Raw genomic sequence first — 15,564 nt, forward strand, 5'->3', positions numbered from 1 at the left:
TTGGTCTAGACCCCATGTTAGCACTACTCTATAGAACTATAGGGTTGCACTGTACAGAATGTCACATTTTCCTTGCACTGTAAGACACAAAATTCTAGAAGCTTCGCTACTAAGTTCAGTAGCAGGATCATCGACATTCGAGATAATTTAAATCATATGATGGTCTTAATAACGGTGGTTTTGTTTATGCTCAACCGACCAGTTTCGGTTCAGGGTCTTCCAAACGTTCTGCTCGGGGACTTCGATCGGCAGCGACGCGTCTCGGCCATCAGGATCGTTTTACAATTCTTCTGCAAGGGCAAGGGCGGCGGAACCGGGGGGGGCACAGGGAGCACGTGCCCCCGCTTTTCCTCAGGTTAAAAATGTGCCCCTTTTCTACATAAAAATTGAGGTGTCTCAAGTTAGCAAGAGGCCAGGGAACCAGAATGAACACTCGGGAAGGGCCGTTTCCAGCCATCTGAGGGGTTTGTAAAACCAACAATTTTCTTGTACGCTCCGCGCCAACCGATGGTGGCGCTCCGCTCAGATAGTCGTGCATACAACTTTGCAAATCCTGACTACGCCCCTGACTTTAATGAATTTCTGTGGGTCAAACTCAAAGCTATTTCGAATGGAAAAAAATTGTTAAGATATTGACAAGAAATAAACTCTAATTCGGAATATTCCTACATTAGCAACTAGCATGATTTCACCTCATTTTGTCTCAAAAGAAAACGTGTTCCTTGTTTCCCAATTTGCACATTGGATATTGCAGTGCTAGTATGCTTTTTTTCCTTGCGGGGGGGGGGGGGGGGGTTGATGGAGTGATGTGTATACGCAAATAACTTAATACAATAAGAGTTATCAAGGGTACTAAATACAAGGCTGCATCAGTCCAATCGAATTTCTGCAAAGTGCCCTTTGATATCGGTGCCCTCCCAGATTAAAAGTACTTCCGCCGCCCTTGTGCAAGGGGCTCAATTGATAGGGAAAAACACCGATAATATCTTCGTCACCCTCGAAAACTATTTCCTCATCTTCTTCCTCAAGAAAAATTATTTTCGTCAAAGCTTACGAAAGGCCTGAGAGGTGAGGTCCTATTTCCTTGGAATCGGAAGATTCGGGAGAAGATATTTTCAATTGATGAGAAGAGTGTTGTGGTTACATGTAGTATAGTAAACTGTGTAACGCCGTATCGGTAAACAGCGGGGAGTCGGCTTTGGCTGAAATGGTTCCTTTGACTGACGTCAGATGAACTGCGGTGGGCAGCTTTGCTTTTTTTTACGAGTGGCAGCTCGAGAGGTCTCTAGGGAATACTTTGACAGCGAATTTCTGGCGTTTGAAGCCGTATTTACGGAAAGTTGTGCATTGGTGGTGTTGTAGTAATGTAGATAAACCATTCCAAGACATGAAAATTTTTCATTTCATAACCTCTTTAAAACTCTAAATAATGGAGGTATAAATGATCAGGTAGATTTTGTCACACTGATTGATGCGCCATATTGTTTTTAATTTTATCCTAAAAACCATTCCATATATTTGTTCTATATATATTTTTTATTTGGATTAATGGAATAATTTTGAATTATGTATTAATTGTTACAGTTGAAGATCTCACGTTGATCTTCATTCGTGGCCCCTGTTCAAGAAATATACAATTAATGTGTTACCTGTATCTACTAATGAGTGCAGTATGAGTGCACTATAATTACTATAATCGATAATTAATATTCTTCATTACCAAACAGGATCAACGCATCATTATACAAGCATAAATTTGACAATGTTATCATACTATACCGTAATGAGTCTAGTCTATAGCCCATAGAACAAACCAATATCACAGTTGCTCAAAGTGTGTTCATCCCTTTAGAGGGCGGTAGACTCCCAACTCAAAACCAACCAGATGTCAAATTCCCCTGACTACATTACTTTTTGAAAATGGCTTTTGAGTTGGGGCAATAGTTTCTCGTGCCGTTATCCTGATTTTGGCTATGTTCTTTGTTGGTTGGGATTGGGGGAGGGGGGGGGGGGTTGATAGCGACAGTAAGAATTGACGGTTGTCTCCTAAATTCTTTTTCATTTTTCCAACCATAAAGAACGATTTCATATAAAACTCACATCATATTTTCTTAATGTTAGCTTGCTATGTTCGAAACAAAGGAACGGTAGGAAACACTGAAACCTAAAGAAAGAACACATGTCAGCTGCTTCAAATATTAAGGGAAGAATAATGAAGTTTCCGCCCGTTGGAAATAGTAGACCACAGATGATCGCTTATAATATATAATACTAAATGCCTTAACTAGAAATTTAACAATATCAAATAGTTTTCGCACAACCCGATCCTTCAGCAGTAATATTCAGACAACAAGTAAACAATTAAAACACAAATTGATTGTTTACAAACATTATTGATTGACACAATCAGAGCATTTAAAGCTAGCCGAAAAAAAAGAGCCCAGCCATTTAAGGAGGAGATTTTTAACATATAATTGCGCTGAGAATATACATTTGACCTTTAACCACATGACTTTTGAGCTCAGTTCCCATGATGGCAACCACATATTTTGATAGTACCTGATATTTTCACTTATGCATGTGAACGTTTTATGTCTATTCACTGTTCCCCTAGAGAGTTATATTAAATTTAGCCTATGACCTATGACCTATCGCCTTTGGTTCCGGGGGTCTGCGAGACACAAGGGTTCACCCCGGGTTGCCTTCCCACCAAGCTTGAAGAAAATCGGTCCTGCCGTTTAGGTATAGATTTTGACACAAAGTTGAACACACACACGGACACGTTTTGACCACTCCCTCACTCATGGACTTCCATTCACCCACTGCTATCCCATGGGCGGCGATCCGTACTTCCGAGTGGGGGGATATGACCTTGTTGACTATCTAAGCGTAGCGCCACCATGGGTTGGCGCGAAGCGTACAAGAAAATTTTGGGATTTACAAACCCTCTAGATGGCCGGAAACGGCACTTCCCGAGGTTTCCAAGCGGCATATACCCAACATTAAAATAGGGATATCATGTCCGAAATATCTCATAATCAGGATCCAAAATACTTTTTTTTTTAATTTCGGGTGTTATTTTGGGAAAATTGCCCCTGTCAATCTTGTTTCAGGCGCTACGTTAGAATGTTCGAGAGCTCTTTTATATTATTCGATGAAGAAAATGGCCTCATGCAGGCTATTATAGGCCTATACACATGCAATACACAATTACACATAGTTACATTCCTAGGTACCGATTAATAGGGCATCCAGGTGAAACGTGTATTAAGCATTACCCTTGTAACATGAGATTCTCAGCTGTTCGAGGGAACATGTAGGCATACAATAGTGTAGGCCTACTATAGGGCCTATATGAATACTATGAGGGTGCAAATATGTACTATATCAATACCGTGGGCGCAATAATACATTTTGTTGTTATAGGGCCAATGAAGCTCACAGTCAACTATTCTTGCTTTATAAAGACGGTTTATTTGAAAAGATCGCACTGCGTTTATGGTAGGCGAGAAATGAAGCTAAAAAGAGCCGTACATTCACGATGATACATAAATGTAGGCATGAAAAAAATTCTTATCCCTGGCATTTGGTGGGGGGGGGGGGGATATGGTGTATTACATCCCCTCCACCCATTTTCATGGGGGGATATATCCCCCCTTCCCCCAAGGATCGCCGCCCATGTGCTATCCCACCATGGGGAACCTCCCGACTGTAGCTACTCATGAAATTAACCGTTACCATGGTAACTGATACCATGGCATCCGACATAGCCAGGGGCGGCGATTTGTTTCAAATATTGGGTACAGGCGCGTATCCAGGATTTTGTAACCGGGGAGCGCGAATAACTATCAAAGCGGAGCGCCACCATTGGTTGGCGCGCAGCGTACAAAAATATTTCTGGTTTTGATAGCCCCCCATATCACCGGAAATGGCACTTCTCGGGCTTGAAAATGACCAACCAGATGTACACTATTGCCTGAGAACCAGGTTTTTCCCAATAGTTTTTTTGCATTCATAACCATTTTCAAGAGTGTCACACATCATGTTCGACCTCATCGCATCTCCTGTGGATGATTGCTTTCGTAGGTTATTACTACGTTACGGCCCTCAATACCCTTCAGCCACACTGTTCAAGGTTTTAAGCCCATTATTTGTTCAGAATTTGAATAATAAATTCACTTCAAAACATACCTATAATGTTGCACAATATATGAACAACCAATATAGAAAACCCCCCTTCAACCCCTAACAGACCGGCCAAAATTGCATGAGTAGAGGGAAGTATGATGAAAAATGTTGGTCAGGGAATTTTCAAAAATTCAGACAAAGTTAATTTATTGGTGTACAAATATTAAAACCTCTTATAAAGGCTACTCTAAAACTTCGATATCATAACTCCCCCTTTCAGTGTCGAAAAAATGTTAAAAACTGTTGTATTTTAGCATGGTAATTTGTCAGTGCTCATTTGATCTTGAATACTCGTCAGCTCCGTTAACTCGATTATAATCGTAGTAACATTCAGGCCTACTGATTCAGCATTTACTTAGTTTGCCAGATGAAATTAGCTAATTTTAGCCTATAGCCTATTACAAGCCTACAGTTGGCCACTGCGTAATAAAATACATATGAAGCTGAGCTAGCAATCGTACTTGATACGCACGTCCTATAAATATGTATTACACTGCGATAACGATATTTGTTTTTAGGCCACTGCACATCTGGCTGTCTTACAAAATATGAAAGTTTATATTGTCCATCAGTAAAGTTCGTCAAATGTATTAAAGTCCAGACATTGGACAATTAACAAGTATCATCCTACTGGAAATTTTTTAAAAGAGCGCTTTATTTTTGTTTTTCTGATATATTATGTAAAAGAACCTGTAAAGGAATTCAAAGAGGAAACAAAATCTGCTGATAATATGATTTCATATGAAAATGATGAACTGGCAACACATTGTACCAGGTCGCAACTAAGGACCTTCAATCGTTCAAAATTATCTCAAAGGGGAGGGGGACACCTCCTCTCCTTAGACCCCTCCCCATATCAATCACAAAATGTCCCCCCCCCCCCTGTTCAAATTCCTGGCTGCGTCGCTGTATACGATTGTACGTACTTACACTCATACACAAGAGATGTACAGACATTATGATAGTAATCGTGAGTGACAACATGCTGTACGGTCACAGGTCATAGAAACGACCACGAAGAGTCATTTACTTCATGCAGCATGTGTTGGATGGAGTTTAGCCACCGCCAAATATGATTTGGATTAATAATCCCACGCATTATTTTCTATTTATAGCAACACAAAAATACTATGCCACCAAATATTGGGGGGATATTAGATACTATATCCCCCCACATAAAATATTGGGGGGGACATGTCCCCCCCCCCCCCGTACGCCCCCCCCCCCCCATGATCGCCGCCCATGGACATGGCTGTATATATCCTACCTGGCAAAAGAACTACAATATTTAAAAATGAAAAAGATTGTTCATTGAGGTTCTTTTACGATTTTCATGTGCTGCCATCTATTCTTTAAAAAGTTGTACAGGCTGCCAAACTGCATATTCATCAGTACCACGTGACGAAAACAGCTGCTCTGTGTATGTTGTTTTGACAGTTGAAATTCCTGTCTCATCGCTACAGACGCTCTTCGCCCAGTAACCGACGTCCAAAGTAAATTGGGTTTCTAGAAAATGTTGATCTAGGACAACGTAAACGTGTACAGGATTGGTTTAATCGAGTATTTGCAACTAACTTTAATTAAATGAAATGATCGGTAAGTATTACAAATTTGTGAAAATACCATCTTTTTGTGTTCAGTTGATAGTCTCGTGGAGACAAATGTTAATGGATTTAAAGGAAAATAACGTGTGTAGTATGCAATATGGATAGGCGTAAGTTAGTAGGCCACTGAGTACTGTATTAACGTTAGTATAACCGTCCAATGTAGTTAGTAATAGGTATATAATACACATGCTACTGTAGTGTAACTTGTAACCGCTGGTGGTAATACTAGCCGACTAGTGATAGTTGCTGAAAGTAAGCAGTAAAAGGGCAAACGTTAGGTACGAAAATCGTGCCAAGTTTCCATTGTCAAATGTTTCCCAACTTATCGTGTGTTTATGTTCTTAATATCTACTGGCATAAAACAAAGTGGCTATTCTTACGAAGAGTCGTAAGAATAATTTCCGACTACGCATGCGCAGTTGCTATTTTTATGACCAGGGCCCCGTTCCAAAAAGAGTTACGCTTGATCTTAAGTTTGATCCATCGTGCGTAAGTCAGCTGATCGAGCGTAAGTTTGATATCAACCTTATCTCCGTTCCACAAAGAAACTTACGCTTGATATCAAGCGTAAGTTCGATCCAATCATGCGTAAATTTAAGTAGTGATCCAGATCATTCGTAAGTATGATACTTTGCTATGGTAAGCAATTGATATACAATTTGTTTAGTTTCTTACTGTTTACAACTTTACATGTAGATGTAATAAAATGTAAATTTTATATACTTGTGCACAAATGGCGTTATATTTGTATCAGCAAGCTGGTCAACAACGTAATTATCGAATTTATCGTCGAATTCTACCAAGAGAGAGAATTTTTAGAGACAGACGGCAGCCTTTTGAACTTTACAATGATACCTTTAGATAAAGGTTTACTAGGCTAGGCTGTATGACTTTGGCCAAGTTAGAACATCCCACCAACAGAAGTAGGGCTCAGTCGGCCAGTTTGCAGGTTATCAATGCACTAAGATTTCATGAATTACGATCAAAATGTGCCTTAGCAGAGTGTGCCTCTTTACACGGATGCAGCAAGTCATCTGCCTCACGGGCATTGAGGAGGGTTACAAGTGCATTGGTTCAATACGAAATGATGAAATTAAGTTCCTAACCACTCCAGCCTGTGACCAAGGCTCGAGGGAGTTATTTTTTGGTAGCAGGATTTCCGCAGGTTGTGGGTACAGTATATGGGACATTGATTGGAATTCACGGTTGTAACTATGGGCCGGATGAGTATGTATTTGTTAGCTGTACAGGTAGACATGCAATCAATGTACAGTTAATTTGTAGTGCAAAATACAAAATCATAAATGTTGTAGCACGGTGGCCATGACAGTATGTGAAAGCCTTGTTAGGAGACAGTTTGAGGACCACCAACTTCAAGGGATACTTCTTGGGGATTCTGGTTATCCTCTACAGCCGTGGCTGATGACGCCTATTCAGAACTCTAAGAGACCTCATTCAATAAGTAAGCTTATAAAAACCAAAAAATATCGAGATATGGTATCATATCTATATGGTATCTATTTATATACCGCTATAGATTTGTCCAAAAAGCACACACACAAAATCACAAACTCAATAGTATCAGTTATTACTGTATATTGTAGTTCACCATACGGACAAAAATAGACATAAATTACTTTAATAGTGAACAATGAAATAAACAGCTGTCTTCAAATTTATAGTTATTCTTTAATTGCAGTGCTCAGACAAGGACACAAGCCAAGATTGAGCATGTCAACAGCCAGCTGAAGAACAAATTTTGATGTCTGCTTGGCGATGGCATGCAAATAGAACCAAAACTCTCCCCCTATCCTTGTTTACTTAAAAAGAGGCAAATTGGTTTTGGCTGTATATAGTGTCAGCAAAGAATATGAATGTCATGTCAACCAAACATTTTGCATTTTCAAATACCACATGCATTCGAGCAAAAAAAAAACAGTTCTTACATTCTAACATAACAACTTAAAATCGCATTTTGAATTTAATTTAAGTTATATACTTTTCAAGAAAAAGTCGCCCAGGAAAGAACCTGGGCACGAACACCAAACTACCGAACGACTGATCCACTCTCAACCCTAGTCTCCTTGCATCGGGACTGTGACTGTGTGATCATCGTCGGTGTGCGTAACCATTCCCCTCGAAAGAGAACAGATACTAACACATGATCTTAGCAAAAGGGCAGAAAATTAAGTTATGTTGACCATCAATTTAGTTCCAGTAGTATACACCCAATAGAAATTTAATATCTAAGGCAGATAGTTTACAAGCTAAAAATTAGTATCTAAAGTTGACCTACAATGCTGTTACATAATGAACGGTTCAGAAATTACATTCAACTCAAAGATGGTTGGAAAGGCAGTGTACAATCCTTGATCATTAATATTATCTACAACTCCCTCTCAGATGGTTTTCCTATTCAAGTAGTAGTTCACTTGTATATGCAATAAAGCTACATTAGTAAAAAAAAACCCAATAGGCCTATATTCCACGTAGAAGAGTACACTATAGTGTAGGCTGTGTAGTTATAACAGTGAGACAGTATAACTGGCTTTTTTGGCCTGGAATGAACTGTTGGGGCATGGGTTGACTGCCTGTTTGGTGACATAAATTTCTGTTGGTGCATGTGAATCCTGTGAATAGAGCAAATGTAAACAATTGATCAATTACAAGATACTCCTTTAACCCTTCCATTGTGGATGCCGTCCTCTTTATAAGACATAACAATAGAATTATTGCACATAATTTAAAATTCTATGAAAGGATTTTTTCACTTTGGAAAAAGGTAACTATATTTCCTTTTTAATCCCTTTATCTTTTTCAAAATTATTCATCAAGGGTACCAAAAACATATTGTGCATGATATTAAGTTGGAGTGCTGTAAGTTTTTCTAGGATTTCACAATTTGACTTCTGGTGATCACAAATGACCTTTAACCTCCACCAAAAACCATAGGCTTCTTGTACTCAAATTCAAATTGGGTCTTTTAACATGTATATCAAAAATAAATTGTACCTGTGATGACTCGCTTAAAAAGCAGTCAAAGGGTCGGTCTTTGATGTCCCCAGAGCAGGGCCTCGTAAACAGGGCTGTATACAGCTGCTGGCCCTCCACCTAAAATAAAATGATATGAACAATGTTTATCAATTTGGATTTTACTATGTGTCAAGAAAAATGTGATGGATGTGAGGTGCCAATAAATGCTATTTACCTGTTGCATGTTTAGCTCTTTGATATTTTTTGGCCAAAATCTTCAAATCTGACCACTTCATTTTTAGTTCAGAAGCAATGTCCAGCTCGACCAAACAATTTATCACGATTTTCTTTGACAAACTGGCAAAGAATAAACATTTCTTGCCGGGAAGAATTTTCTTCCTGGATTTCTTTCTTTTGAGTTAGACTAGGAAAAAATGGTTACTGTGAAAATTGTCAAGTTATCATTAACGACTCAAGAACACTGTGCTCTAAACTTAATGAGCCAGCCTTGCCAATACCAGGCTAAACCCTGTGACCTCTTTTTTGAGTTCCAACAGTCAATGGCTATAGGCAAGCAGCACACACAGCTGCTCATCCCATTGAACAGCTTTAATTGTAATAACTTCTCAAGCCATGTCCCTTGAAATATGATCACTTTAAACATGTTTGTATTTTGTAGTAGAGTCCAGCAGCCCGACTTAGCTACTCTGGGCTTGTTTAAGTGGGCAGATAAAAGTTGCTTGCTTTGTGTGCACCTAGCAAGGAAGGTCCATAATAACAAAAACCCTATTTAGGCCATCAGCTGAAGCTCAAAATGTGGCTGTAAAATCAGTTTCGTTCCAGCAACACCGGGTCTAGACTTTTAATGCATTTTTGGGTAGTTTAATGCATCACAAACATTATATCAAAAGTTCTCCAACAAATTTCCTGCAGTATTTTTGTAACGCACCCTTGAAATTGGGTATGTTATGTAGACATTACGTGCTACGATGCTATGTATTAGGAACACATGTGCTAACGTTAGATTTGGTACAGTGGTGCATACATACCACTCTTTTCTTATATGTTTAATTACGACTGATATATTTTTTTTGTATAATAGTTGGGTCAGGGTTACAAGAATGGTAGAAGAGGATTCTGGTCTAAGGGTCAGTGAGGGTTGTTTTCAGGCATTTCAAGTTGTGCCCTCCCCCCCCCCCCCCCCCCCTCCATTTTCGCCAAAATGGTAAAAAATCACATTTTCAACTTTGAAATATGAAATACAATTTTTGCACATTATAACTTAAGGGTTTTAATTATAAAAAATGTACCACTTTTAATAAACTCAGATATAATGCTTTGTAATAAATCAAATATTTTTAGATTTTCCCCCTATGTTATGAATGCATTTCGTCTGTGCATGTATGCGTAAATATACACATATAATGAAAAGTTCCTCTCCATAATTGTTACACTCTCCATCCAAACTGTCTTACACATGTGACCCCCTCCCCCTCTACTTTACATGTAGCTAAATCCCTAGTTACAGTGAGATGTGCCAATGCCCCAAGACCAGTGAGTTATTTCTTTTGTATAAATCAATATATAAGTTGGCACACTAAGACATCATGGCATATCGTAGATGTGAAATAAAGTTAGTCGGTATATGTCCGTTACCTTAGTACTCTTTCTACAGTCTTCTGCAAAACTAGGTACTTTCTCCATGTTACGGAAACGACATGTTTATAATTCGTATTCCTGCAAAAAGTGTTTCCAAGGGATTTAACATATAAAAGAAAAGATCGACAAGGTTTCGAATGGTATTTTGAATAATAATAGTTCTATATTCTACAAATAATATGAATAATAAAGGTGAATGGTACAAATAAGTGAACAACAAAGACAGTTAACTTAAGCCCCAGATAGAAAGAAATAATGTATCTATTAAGACTGGGTCGATACACTCAATGGTGTAGTAGAGCTGGGCCTTTGCGATGATTCAAGATACAGGTTCTTCATCAAAAGGCGCGGCGAGGAATTAATAAGTGATTAAAAGTTCATCCAAGGACAGTTGTACTAGTTATAACAGGATCCACTTCAATTCACTGCATGGAAGTCAGATATGGTATGGAAAAGGGAAAGTCCATTCCGTAGTAGAGGTGAAGATAATTAGATGAAATAAAAGTCACTAAAGACTTGAATATCCTTCAGTCAAAACTTGAACAGATGCACAAAACGTGTTAACAATATGAATAAAACAGGTAACGAAATGTTACAGCAACAATAAAGAACCGTGCTATTGGAACAGGGTCAGGGGCGATGGTTCCCCAACAACAGTATATAAACCTCTGACTGGTTTCAGGACGCGGTATTTGCGTCATCGTCATCAGTAAATGTAGTTGTGAATATGCAAGAGGTAAAGCATGCCCATAACACCCTCCTCCCCCCTCCCCTCTCAGCAAAAAAAGTGTGATTTGAAGAAAATGTGGATATTTATCATAAGGTGTCTGGTAGGTAGGGTAATCTACGTATAACTACTAATAGCTAAAATGAATATATGAATAAGATCATGTTTTCTGGTTCCTTTAAACTCTGGGGAACAAAATAATGACAACATGACTTTGAAAAAGTTAACCCTCTTCACAAACTTCAAATTTGATTAAAATTTCAGACTAAGATATCAAGATTTAACACCATCACAGTTCATCCTCCAAATCATCTTCCCCTGCATCAACAATCTCAACATCTTCTTGGAAGTTGCTGTAATTTCTATATTTACATAGGTCTGTACACGGTAGTTGTGCATTCATTCAGGAACATCTCCCTTTAAGACATTTGCCGACTCTACAGCTACTGCTGACACACTGAAGCAAAACATCTGGGTCAGGTGGCTTCGTCATCCAAGTGATTATAAGGTCATCATTTTCAAGTTTCCATCCATGTCCCTCTGGTGAGAGTGCATCAATCCTTTGCTGCAATGCCCTACTGTGAATAGCAGCCTGGTTGGTGCAGCGCTTAACATGCTGGATCAGAGCATCTTTTGTTGGTGGTAAACTCTGCTCTGAGGAGGAGATGAACAGAACACCTTGTACCATGAAATTGGATATTTTTGAGTCTCACATTTTATGATGGGGTACCAATATAATTACAATTCAGCTAGAAATATGTTGCAAATTACTTTAATAATTTCAATGGAAAGATTAACCTGATATTGCATCTCAAAGCGTTTAGAGAATTTTTTAATTTTCCTTGGGGGAGGACCCCCATATTCCAAAAGTCCTAGATCCACCCCTGAACACTCAATGAACCACACATTGAAGAGAGTACTTTACCTTTCAAGATCTGTATATCTTCCTTGTCAAGAATTGTATCTAGTTCCTTCAACATAGAGAGTGGTACCTCACTTCAATGGCAACACGGTCTTTTCCTCTAATATTCATAAAATCTGGGCTCATCTTTTTTCCGCTCTGCTGCTTGTCGAAGCAATACTTTAATAAAATGAAATAAAAAAAGCAAATTGTTTTGCATTTTCTGTTGATCAAAATGTAAGTTTGAACAAATAAGAACTAAGACAATTTTATTTATATACCATGTGATCTGCTCATCTTCTATGGACAAACAAAGACACATTCAAATTTTGCAAACCAGTGTCATGCAAAAAAGAATTAAAACAGGCTTTTTTTGACAGTACAGTACATTATCTCTTAATGTTATGGTTTAAATTATACAATGGTAGATTATATCTGTTACTAATAATAAAGGAGACAGATACTTGTTCATTTTGGTAAAGCTAGACAGGCTGACCATAAGACCTTGCAAACCTAACCTTATTGCACCTTTGTTACACTTATTTTTCTAACTAATATAATATCTCTATCATTGAAATAAAGGGCCACAGTAAGAAAACTATGAAGCCTGTATTTAACACTTAGGCTAGTGCCCCAGATGGAGAATTTGAAACAAATTTCCGTTCCTACCACCTTATAACAAAACAAATCAGATGACCATGCCACTAATTATATTATGTTCAGGTCCAACTCTGTGCCCTTTGACTTGGATTCTATCCCTCAAGAGCTACTGATCTTGCATTATGCAACTTCTCTTAACACTTCAACTATGCCACAGAAGTACAAGTAGAGTCGTGTAGTATGCTTAGGCTTACCTCCATCGAAAGTCTCTGCCTGCTGCAGCTTGTCCTGCACCCGTTTGCAACGCCGAGTAATGTATTGTTTCTTTTCCCACATATAATAAATTGAACAGGCAATACACCAGAGCTTCTGCTTGGTTTCCTCGATCTTTTCCGTCAATTCTTCGTTTAAAATCATATGGGGTCACCTCTGGAACTGTCCGTTTTCTTGCAGCAATGTGCTTGCTATCAATGAACCGCCTGTAACACTTATCGTGGAACCCCATCATACTATGCTGTTGAACACACGCTTGATCGTAGTAGGCCATGGAGTAATCAGTAGTACGGCGATATCACTGTCTCCGCCGCTGAGATTAAGCCAATTTTTACGCAGGAAGTAACTTTAGTCCATCGTTTATTCGTCAGTGCCTTGACTGCTTCAAATTTTACAGATTCAATGTGCACTGAGCACTGTAGATTTCCGTGTGTCGGAGACTGACTAGCGCCCGTGGGAGCCGCCATGTTTGTTGTTTTCTACAAAGATTGCACACAGAACTCATGGCTCATTGGACAATTCATATCACATGGTACAGATATCTCACTGGCGCACAACTTTTGAACGTAAAACGGCAGGTTTCTTAACATACGCAATAAAAAATATAGTTCGATCTTTCAAGCGGAATTGCAAAAAAACTGCAGGAAAGTACATGGAGAACTTTTGGATCATTAATCTTAGTTAATTTATGTATTCAATGCTGTAGAGAAATTTTAGACCCGCAGTTGCTGGAACGAAACAAGCGAATTTCGACCTTCAGCTGATGGCCTAATTTACCTGCAGTGTTGCCTTTCAAAAAGACGACTTCCGATTTAACAATGCTTTAGGCCTAGACTGAAACAATCCAAAATAAATCAATGTTTTAAATCACTAAGGATGTAAACTCCTGGTCAGCTCAAGTTCAGCCAAAAGAAACATAGTGTATACCATGGAGCTACAGTATCTGTTTATAAGCTCCATGGGTATACAAATCAGACGTTAGTGTGTGTAGGTTAGGCCCTGTAGACCTACAGTAGGCTATTACTGCTTTTATTTTTGTTTTGTGGACTTTTAAAAAAAATTAGGCTAGCAAGGCCTTAGTCGGAAGCAAGGTGACTTTCACTTTTGTTCAGAATTAAGCCTATAAGTTTAACTAAATGGGTGCAAGTCCAATAACTATACCTCTCTCTTTAGTCTGGACTCTGGACTTCATACAGAGTTCCTTACTACGAAATTGTGACAATTTATCAATATCAGTCAATGACCCCACTTGTAATCATTAGCCGGGTACCGTTATAGGCCTAAGTATACTTGTATATTCTTGTAATAATAAGGCGTCCGTGTAATAATACAGGCGTATACTTATGTAGTTTATCCTTTATTCAGTAGTCATTTGCTAATATAAATTTGTGCTACTGCTAGGTCTAAACTTTAGAAAAGACGTAGGCAGGCCTAACGTTGTCCCGTGTATTCCTCTAGGCTCTTGTACATAGCCTACATATAACACTGACTGCCTGTACTAAACTAATTTAACGTACGCAAAGACTACCAAGTTGGCAGATAAAATGCGGTCTACGGAGGATCTTTCAATGTTTTTGAGTCATAACACACAACGAACCAGTGCAATAAAATATGGCAAAGGTTATTCTTGTAAAGATTGTGGTTAAATGTTTATTCTGACACATTTATCTGATATTTACTCACCATTTTGATGACATATAATGCGCCGACAGGTTGTTCGCCGTGTCAAAACGTCGGAGACACAAGTGATTTGAGGTCACGAAAGGTCACAGTAGCCTCGTCCACTAACCAAATATTAATTAAAATCATGCGTAGCGTAAGTTTGATTTTGTGGAACGCTACTTAACGATCGAACTTACGCTACGATCAATCGCATGAGAATCGAACTTAAGTTTGATCTTAAGATCAAGCGTAAGTTAGTCTTTGTGGAACGGGGCCCAGGAGTACTATTTTTACGACGAGGAGTAACAATAATTTCCGGTTAGGATTAGGGTTAGGATTGAGGTTAAGGGATATGTTTAGGGTTAGGGTTACCCCTACTACATGCGCAGTTGCTTTATTTACTTTACTGCGCTTGAATTCGCCTTTGTCGTAAGAAAAGTTTATTAATAATTGTTACGACTAGTCGTAAGAATAGCCACGGCCGGCATAAAAATTCTTGTGACTTTTTCTTTACTGGCAAACCTTGAAATTAACATTTAAGGCATAAGGTATTTAGCCAGTGAAAACTGAAAGCCTGAATTTCGAGAACTGAGGTTGAGTAAATTGAATCAGTATTATGAAAAACGTGTTGCGCTTTGTGCGCTTGTAAATAAATAACATAAAATATACAGGGTTGGGGATAGGTGACAGGTTATTTATTTGAGACAGTGATTGTTAGCAAAAGTACTGTAGTTAGCAGTATATGTTCAGTTGTACTATGGTTACCTCAACATTTTGTCTAGACAGTAAGATTAAGAATATGTTGTTCCAACAAAGATTCCTTCCTGGGTTACTGCTTGGATAATATCCCTACTAGTGTATCATGTTGACAATTCCGATATTTGCAATATTTGCAATAGGACATTTAGTTTGTTTTTCTGGTAAGAACAGTACAGTAGTTCATTCATGCCATGACATAGGAACCTGTAAGTACT

General features: G+C 38.6%; 1 protein-coding gene and 1 long non-coding RNA gene across 22 annotated transcripts in view; one reads left to right on the plus strand and one right to left on the minus strand.

Moving 5' to 3' along the window:
* The first annotated feature begins 5,623 nt into the window (after positions 1–5,623).
* LOC139959461 (delphilin-like) overlaps positions 5,624–15,564 on the plus strand; it is a 52,346-nt gene continuing 42,405 nt past the window's right edge. For all 20 annotated transcript variants that reach the window (XM_071957106.1, XM_071957107.1, XM_071957103.1 and 17 more), the window contains exon 1: positions 5,624–5,784. The gene's annotated coding sequence lies outside the window, so the exon portion shown is untranslated. The remainder of the gene's footprint in view (positions 5,785–15,564) is intronic.
* LOC139959464 (uncharacterized) lies at positions 7,438–14,605 on the minus strand. 2 transcript variants are annotated; one of them, XR_011790127.1, is made up of 4 exons: positions 12,910–14,605; positions 12,080–12,235; positions 8,808–11,803; positions 7,438–8,425 (listed from the first exon to the last, which is right to left on the minus strand). It is a non-coding gene; the product is annotated as an uncharacterized lncRNA (long non-coding RNA). The 2 variants fall into 2 exon arrangements; XR_011790126.1 differs by having other exon boundaries at positions 8,808–11,808.

The sequence above is a fragment of the Apostichopus japonicus genome, chromosome 19 (genome assembly GCF_037975245.1).
Source record: "Apostichopus japonicus isolate 1M-3 chromosome 19, ASM3797524v1, whole genome shotgun sequence".
Lineage (NCBI taxonomy): Eukaryota > Metazoa > Echinodermata > Holothuroidea > Aspidochirotida > Stichopodidae > Apostichopus > Apostichopus japonicus.